Source organism: Talpa occidentalis, unplaced genomic scaffold (assembly GCF_014898055.3).
Source record: "Talpa occidentalis isolate TD23 unplaced genomic scaffold, MPIMG_talOcc4v2.1 talOcc4.14, whole genome shotgun sequence".
NCBI lineage: Eukaryota > Metazoa > Chordata > Mammalia > Eulipotyphla > Talpidae > Talpa > Talpa occidentalis.
In genome coordinates, this window is record NW_023601433.1 from 36634633 (window position 1) to 36643672 (window position 9040).

Sequence of the window (9040 nt, forward strand, 5' to 3'; positions counted from 1 at the left end):
AGCTGGGAAACTAGACCTCAGTTTTAAAGGGGAATCCAGAAGGGGCAGCCCGTAACTGCCATAGTCTTGTTACAATCTGGACAGAATCCAGTTCAAGGGCACATAGTACTTTTATTTTTTATTTCTTTCTTTCCTTTTTATTACTTTTCTCATTTACATGTCTTTATATCTTGGGGGTTACATTCTTACTCCTCTAAATATGCATATGCTTCACTCATCAACACTCAAAACTCTCATTGCCAATTCCCTACCCCTTCCTTTCCCTATTCTTTCTTCCCTTCTCCCTGTTACCTCTGATAACCAGTAAATTTTTCAGAGTCTAACATTTGTTTTTGCCATGTTTTACCAGTATATGGTTTTTTGTTATTCCTGTTCCTTTCACGTTCTGAACTTATTTTATTTAACATAATCACCTTGAGGTCTATCCATTTTAACCCCCAAAGACACTATTTCACCACTTTTAGTAGCTGTGTAGTATTCCATTGAATATATACTACGATTTCTTCATCTAGTTCTCTGTTTAGTTTGGTGTCATGACTTGGCAATTGCAGACAGAAGAGTACAGAAGTCTTTTTGTAGTAGAGTTTTCATATTCTTTGTGTGAATACCTGGCACACATATTGCTGTATCATATGGAATTTCCATTTTTATGTTCTCATACCATTTTCCATAGAGGTTGCACCAACTTGCATTCCCACCAACAGCAGATGAGAGTTCCTTTTCCCCCACATCCTCACCAATACTGTTTCCATCCTTTTTTATATGGACCATTCTACAAGGGTGAGGTGGTTTTGTGGTTTTGATTAACATTTTCCTTAAAATAAGTCAAGCTGAATCATTGTCGATGTATTTATAGGCCATCTGAATGTCTTCTTAAGCATAATGTCTATTTAGATCTTTTACCCTTTTTTCAATTGGGTTGTCTGATTTTTTGGTCTTGGTTTGTATGTTACATTGTATTTATAGGAAATTAGCCTCTTGTTAGATGTATGATGGGCAAATATATTCTCCTATTGTGTAAGTTGTCTTCTTTGCTACTGTGATGGTTTTATCTGAGATATAAACTTTTTTAGTTTGTTACAGTTGACTTAATTATTTTTGCTTTTGTTTCCTTACCATTGGAGTTGTGTTCCCAAACACATATTTGTAGATTAGACCTTATATACACTTTATACAAAAATTTACTCAAAACGGATTAAAGTTTTGGGGTAACACTTGAAACCAAAACCATAAAATTCATAGAAGCTGTAGGCAAAACACTCTGTGATACTGTTTTTGGTGATGTTTTGTGGATTCTTCTCCATATTCATCAAGAGACATAAAGGAGAATAAAAATAATTGGAACAACATCAAACTAAAAAGCTTCTGCACAACAAAGAAATTATCACTAAACTAAAAATACAACTTATTAAAAGGAAGAAAATATTTGTACACCATATATCCAAAAAGAAATTGATATCCAAAATCTACAGAGAACTCATACAACTTAAGAAAAAGAAAAAGAAAATAGCCCAATCAAAAAATAGGCAGAGAAAAGGGCACAAAAACATTAATTCAAAAGGACACCTGCACTCCTATGTTTATTGCAGCACTATTTACAATAGGTAAACTATGGAAATGACCCAAATACCCCAAAAACAGATGACTGGATCAAAAAGATGTGGTACATATACATGATGGAACATTACTCAGCAATCAAAAAAGATAAACTCTTGCCATTTGCAGCAACATGGATGGAGTTGGAAGGGATCATGCTAGATGAAATAAGCCAGAAAGAAAAAGAAAAATACAAGATGGTGTCACTCATAGCAGGAATTTAGAAGGCTTAAATAATGGATCAGGAAAAAGACTAATTATAATAAAGTAAAAATCAAAATCAACAAGCAACTATAAACCAGAGACACACTACAAGGGAGGAGAAGGGAGTAGAATTAAAACAAGGGTGGTGGGAATTTTACAAAGAGTATAACCAAGATGAAATGCATACATTATACAAAAATGATGTAAAAATATATAAAATTAAAAAAGATAGACACCTCTCCATAGAAGACATACAGATGGATGGCCAACATGCAAATGAAAAAATATTCATCATCACTTAACATCAAGGAAATTCAAATCAAACCCACAGAGACCATCTCACACCTCTAAAATTGCCCATATCAAAGCCACAAAGGTATGGAGAAAAAAGGAACTCTTGTACCTTGTCAGTGGGAATAGACTGATAGAGCCTTTATGGAAAACAGTGTGGCAGTTACTCAAAACATTAAAAATATATCTACCAGACCTCCCTGGTGGTGCAGCGGGTTGAGTGCAGTGCTGTGAAGCTGTAAGCAGCCTCTGCAGTGCGGATTCAATCCCGGCCGGCCAGCAAGAATCCCACATGGCGCAGCAGACCTCTCCTGTTGTGCCCACTGCTCCCCTACGCAGTGTATTTCAGTCCTTCTGCCTGTTCTGCTCCCCGCTCTGTCTCTGGTGAATCCTCTCACCCTCCCATGCCTCTGGCCTGTACCCCAGCTCTTGTGTAAAAATAAATAAATCTAAAAAAAAAATTGATGAACTCATGCCATTTGTGACAGCATGGATTCAACTGGAGGGATAATGCTAAGTGAAATACATTAGAAAGAGGAAGAAAAATATTTCATGGTTTTACTTAGATGTGGAATATAGAGGAAAAAAACAAAGTTCCAGTCAAAACCAAACCAATAACAAACTCTAGAAATCTGTCTGTAGAATTAAAGTTACCAGAAGGGGAGGAGAAGGGTAGAAAGCAAAGTGTGGAGGACTGTGACTATGGTTAAACTTTATTGATGTCTTGGTGGTGGGTATAGTGTGGTGACATATTCCTAAAGATGTACAATCCTACACCTCTGGATCAGATGCAGTGCTGTAAACCAATGCTATCTCAGTAACATTTTCTTTATAAAAAAAAAAGAAGGAAATAGAGGATGTAACGTGACAGAAAGACCTCCCTGCTCATAGATTGGAAGAATTAACATTGTTAAAATGCCATTTACTCAAAGCAATATACAGATTTAATGCAAGCCCTATCAAAGTTGCAGTAGTGTTATTCAAAGAAATAGAGCAAGCACTACTAAAATTTGTACAGAACCTCACATAGCCAAAGCAATCCTTCCAAAAAACAGAGGAGTGGAGGTATGATGATCCCAGATTTCAAAGAATAATATTAATAACACAAAGCTATATAAGGTTATGTGTAGTAAGCTATACATAAGCTTAACTATAACAAGGCTATAGTATAGTTACTGTATGCTATTGGAGTACAAATAGGCTCACAGATCAATGGAGAATTGAGAACTCAGAAATAAATAAATAAACCCAAACTTATACAGTCTTAGTTTGCAACAAAGAACCAAGAGTATACAATAGAGAAAATCTTTTCAACAAGTGGCGTTGGCAAAACTGGACAGTCACATACAAAATAATGAAACTAGACCACACTCTCTCACCATAAACAAAAATTAACTCAAAGTGGTTTAAAATCTTGGATACAAGATGGAAAACCATAAAACACAAGGAAAAAACAGACAAAATACTACATTACATTGACTTCAGGGATGTCTTTGGAGACTTGACTCCAACAGCAAGAAGAGTAAAAGCAAAAATAAGCAAATGGGACTCCATCACCCTACTGAAGGGGAGAAAATATTTGCATTCATCCATCTGACAAGGGGGTAATTATTAAAGAGCTATAAAGAATTCATACAACTCAAGAAAAAGAAAATAAACAAACCAATCATAAAATGAGCAGAAAAGATGAAAAGACACTTCTCCCAAGAGGACATACATGTGCCCAACAAATACATGAAAAAATGTCTGTCACATATCACGAGGAACATGCACACGAAGCCCACAATGAGATACTACTTCACACTTATGAGAATGGACTACATTAAAAAGGCCAGAAAAAAACAAGTTTCTTGGCAAGGTGTCAAGAAAAAGTGGTGGGACTGTAGACTGGTCAAAATATTAAAAATAGATCTACCAGGGGTCTCCCTGGTGGCCCAAGGGGATAAGATGCAATACATAGCCACTGCAGCATGAGTTTGATCCCCAGCCAGGGAACTGACCCACATGGTGCAGCAGACCTCTTCTGTCTTGCCTGCTGCTCCCGTCAGCAGTGTATTTCAATAGATCTGCCTCTTCTGCTCCCCACCCTGTCTCTGGTGAATCCTCTTGCCACCTGTGTCTCTGGCCTCTCATATGCTCTTTCATGCATAAATAAATAAATCCTGACAAATAAAAATAAAAATAGATCTATCATGTGCTCCAGCAATTGCACTTTTAGGTATATACCCAAAGAATAAAAAAACACTAACTCAAAGCTCAAAGGGTGATATGCACTTCTATGTTCATTGCAGCACCATTTATAATAGTCTAGTCATGAAAACACTGTAAGTGCCCAAGGAAAGATGAGTGGATAAAGAAGATATGATGTATCCACAATGGAATAATAATCAGCTATAAAATAGAAATCGTGTCATTTGGGACAAGGATGGAAATGGAGGGGATAATGCTAAACAAAGTAAGTCAGCAAGAGAAAGACAAATGCTACCTTGTTTACTCATATGTAGAAAAGAAAGAAATAAAACAAAGGAACATATAAAACTAACCAAAAAGAAAACAAATCCTAGAATTCTGACTGTAGAATTGAGGCTACCAGAGGGGGTGAGGAAACCAGCAGCAGCAGGGGTGTCCTAATGGTGGAAAATTATGGGTGTTTTTTGGTGGGCAATGTGCTAACTTCTTCTCAAGAGATGTGAACATAACAGTGTTGCAAGCCAATGTTACTTCAATAAAAATGTAATATAATTTAAATAAGTAACCATCGACAATAAACAGGGTTTTGGAAGAAGTTGATTCCAATGCTCATGAATAACTTTGAAGCACTCAAAAACTCAGAGATGGAAGTCACTGCAGAGGTGGAGAAGCAAGAAAAGCAAATTGAGAGGTAGTGCCTCAAGATGTGACTGAATTGCTGAAATCCTATCATAAAACTTCAACAGATAAGCAGTTGTTTCTATGGATGAGCAAATAAGGTATTTTCTTAAAATGCAAACTACCTCAGATAAAGAGGCTGTGAACATTGAAATGACAACAAAGGATCTAGATGTCACATAAACTTAGCTGATAAAGAAGTATAAGGATTGGAGAGGATGGAGTCCAATTTTGAAGTATTGATAGCATCCCACACTACAAAGAAATTCTTTTGTGAGAAGAATAGTAATTCCATGTGGGAAAGCTTCTACCGGGAGTATGTGGCCTTAGCATTGTCTCCAAGCAATCAAGCAAGCAAGAGAGGAATAATAACCCTTAATAGAGAAGGCTGAGCCACTTCCGTAGACCAAGAGCATTCAGATGAGTCTGAGTTTTCAAGATTCTTAAATGCATTGAACCCTTTTTTCTTTTAGCAATAAGCGCGCCTCAGATAAACCTCATTGGCTACGATACTGCCACTGCGCTAAGCTGAACCCTTTTTTCTTATTGCAAATTTCAGGTTACCAGTCCTTTCCAACCATGGCCCTGACATTATTAAGGCAAGTTTGTTGGAATTATTCCCTGGGGCTCCATTCTCCTGATATTTAAGTTCTGGGCCTGTCTTGTTTCTGCTCTCAAGCTGCAGCAAGTGAGAGTGTCTCCAGATGCTGTAAAGTTGGAAGGTGTCCTCTGCTTTCATGTTTTACCTTAAAAATAAAAAGGGACAGGGCCTCCCTGGTGGCACAGTGGTTAAAATATCAGCGACATCAAGCTACCACCAGCCACTGTGGCATGAGTTCGATCCCCGGCCAGGGAATTAACCCACATGGCACAGCGGACCTTTACTGTCTCAGTCCCTGCTCCCCTCAGCAGTGTGTTTCGGTGGATCTGCCTGTTCTGCTCCCCACTTTGTCTCTGGTGAATCCTCTCACTGCCCCCCCCCAACCTCTGGCCTACATCCCATTTCTTGTATGCATAAATAAATCTTAAAAAAAAAAAAAAAGGACACATTGCCCTTAGATGTTTACAATCTAAGATGTAGGTGGTACTCATGAAGAGCCAACAATTTCATTGCTCTCATAATTACTTCTTCCTCTTAACTCTCAAGTACCTGAGAAATAGCACCTAGTTGTGCACACACTGTTTAATTCCTATCCTATCCTTTTATACCGTAAGTGAAAGTCTTAAGAACTGGTCTACTACAGAATGCCAGTGACTGTGTTTGCTCCACCCACCCCCAGTGGTATTGTTATAGGACAGGGAGAGGGGCAGCCCAAACCCCGCAAACCTGCCTATTCTACATGGGTTCTGCCATCCGCCGCATCAACACAAAACATAGGAGACTTTAATGGGAAGGAACTTTAATAAAACTAGGAAACAATACAGGTAAGGCAAAGAGTCTAGTTTTTAGTTTTTAGTCTAGTTTCTAAATGAAGCATCCAGAGTTACCCGTCCCCTCGTGGGTAAAAGTCCATCCAAATGGGATTGGCCCAGAACAAGGCCCCAAAGCCTGCCACAAGTTTAAAGCATCTTCCAGTGGGGACCCACAGAAAAGGGTCACAAACAACTGGACAAGCCCGGAAGGAAAAGAGCAAAATCAACATCAAGATAAAAGCTGCCATTGTTACCTCCCCACGGGTCTCACCCACATCTGTGTCACCCAGTCCACGACCAAAAGACAAGCGCAGTTTCTTCACGTGTCTCTAGGCTCCATGCGCCTCCTCCAGGTCTCCTTGCTCCATCCTGCTTCCTTCCTTAGTCTCTTCTGCAGCTTCTCCTCTTCCTGCTCAGCTCCACCCTCCCTTGGGTGGGGCAGGGAACCTCCCCCTTTCCTGGGGACCACCCTGTTGCAGTATGGCCCTCACCAACAGTCTCCAGTGCGATGGAATTCCAAAATCCAGCTAGAGTTGTCTTCTTCAAACCACTTCCAGAACCAGCTCTTTTAAATCAGTTTCACTGGGAAACAGATTCTGAGACAGAGAATTGAGAATTGCATGGGAGAAGTTTATTTAGGGAATAGTCTGGGGAACTATCTCTATAGTGGTACAATGGGAGCAGGGTGGGGTAAAGGGGGGAATAGAACTGCTGTAAAAGATAGCGGTTTAACATCAGCCAGTTGGATTTCAGAGATATCTGGAGCTGGACTGGCCCTTCACGGTTGTCCAAACTAAGTCCTGGGGGGGCTGGGTGTTGGTATCTTCATATTGATAAGTCCCTGGAAGTGGGCTGCCTGCAGTGGGAGCATAAAACCTAGAAGATAGTTTCCTTTGGCCAGAGCAATTCCCCAAGACAGATTAAGTTGTGAGTCATCGAGAGGCAACATATACTCAAGCAGATGTTGAAACTATAGTTCTAAAGGGAGAATCTGGGCAGGACACTCTCCACTGACAGGATCCTGACACTCTTTAAGGCTAGAAAACTCATCTGTTAGAAAGCATGTTTATACCAGAGAGATAAGGAAGCCAGCAAAAGGGCCAAAGAAGCGGCCGAGAAACCTGCTGTGTGGGGTTGACTCCATATTCGAAGGTGGGAAGGAAAGGAGTTATTTCAGGAAAGCTAGTGAGGAATATTCAGCACAGTTGCTCTGTCCTATCATAACTGATATATTTATTGAGCTAAAATATTAATAGCATTGTCACTGGATTAAGGATTTAAGATGATTTTAATGTTCCCAATTATAGTTTTTCTGTTTTTTGACATTCATAGCTATGATTTTCTGTATTATCTGAAATATGAAGACATGTATTATTTTTAAAAGAATATGAAGATATTCTTTGCAGATGAGGAATATTTCAGAGCTCTCTGTCACCAAGGAAGTAATGTGAATTTAAGTGGAAAGGTGACACCCACCCATATAATGCTCAGTGGATACGTTAACGTTGGATCCTGGGAAAGAGTTATTTAATGAATTTGTTTCTAGCCTTGAAGATAAGATTCAGGTATTACAAGATTCAGGTATTGTAAGGTGATAGCTGCTTCTCTGGATGATGGTCAGAATGACCTGGTATATTTTGCTTTTTGAATAACAATATGACATGAGGGCAAGATAGTTTGATAACTTTCTGGCCAGTTTTTTAGGAGGTTCCCACTAACACTCCTCTAAAAGGAACACTAGGAATGTCTGAAGGACTTCCTAAAACCCAAGAGTTAGAGAACTCTGTATTAGATGTCAATAAGTTTGTTGAAATGAACATCTTTATGCAAAAATGGTCTCCAATGATTAAAGAATTCATGATGGCCAATCCAGGCAAACTCTTATTCTCTGTCGGTCACTCATCAAATTTGTTATTTTACTCCTGAGTTATATGTTTTTAACTTTATTTAAATTACTTTCTTAAATTTTATACATATGGGGGCCTCCCCGGTGGCACAGCGGTTGAGCGCTGGGTTGCGAAGCTGCCCGCAGCCTCTGCAGCACAGTTTCGATCCCTGACAACCGGGCGAGGGTCCCACATGATGCGCAATCCTCTCCTGCCGCCTGCTGCTCCCCTCAGCAGTGTACTTTGGTCCTTCTGCCTGTTCTGCTTCCTGCTCTGGCTCTGGTGAATTCTCTCACCCTCCCGTGCTTCTGACTGTACCTAGTGCTTGTATAAATAAATAAATAAATAAATAAATAAATAAATAAATAAATAAATAAATAAATCTTTTTAAAAAATTTATACATATGGCATCTACGGTATTATCTGTTTCCTACAATTTGTTTATAAAGCTGTCTAATTTTTAATGGCAGTCTTAGGATATTTACATATTTAAAACAATGTCTACACTGAAATTCACCAATTGTGGACCATGATCATTTCTGGTATTTTTTAAGTCTTCCTTGCATTTTCTTTTTTTGATTGCCAGGTATTTGCTCTTGAAAAACAAGGGGAATTTTGTTTGTTCTTCCATAAAGAACATGGGTTATAATTCTTACAATTAACATATTTTTTTAAAAGATTTTATTTGTATGTAGAACAACTGGGGTACAGGCCAGGGGTGTGGGAGGTGAGAGGAGTCACCAGAGACAGAGTGGGGAGCAGAACAGGTGGAGTGACTGAAA

The 9040-nt window shown here is 39.0% G+C and overlaps 1 pseudogene; it reads right to left on the reverse strand.

Moving 5' to 3' along the window:
- Nucleotides 1-5375: 5375 nt before the first annotated feature.
- LOC119245439 (U4 spliceosomal RNA) lies at nucleotides 5376-5489 on the reverse strand (annotated as a pseudogene).
- Between the last annotated feature and the right edge of the window lie 3551 nt (nucleotides 5490-9040).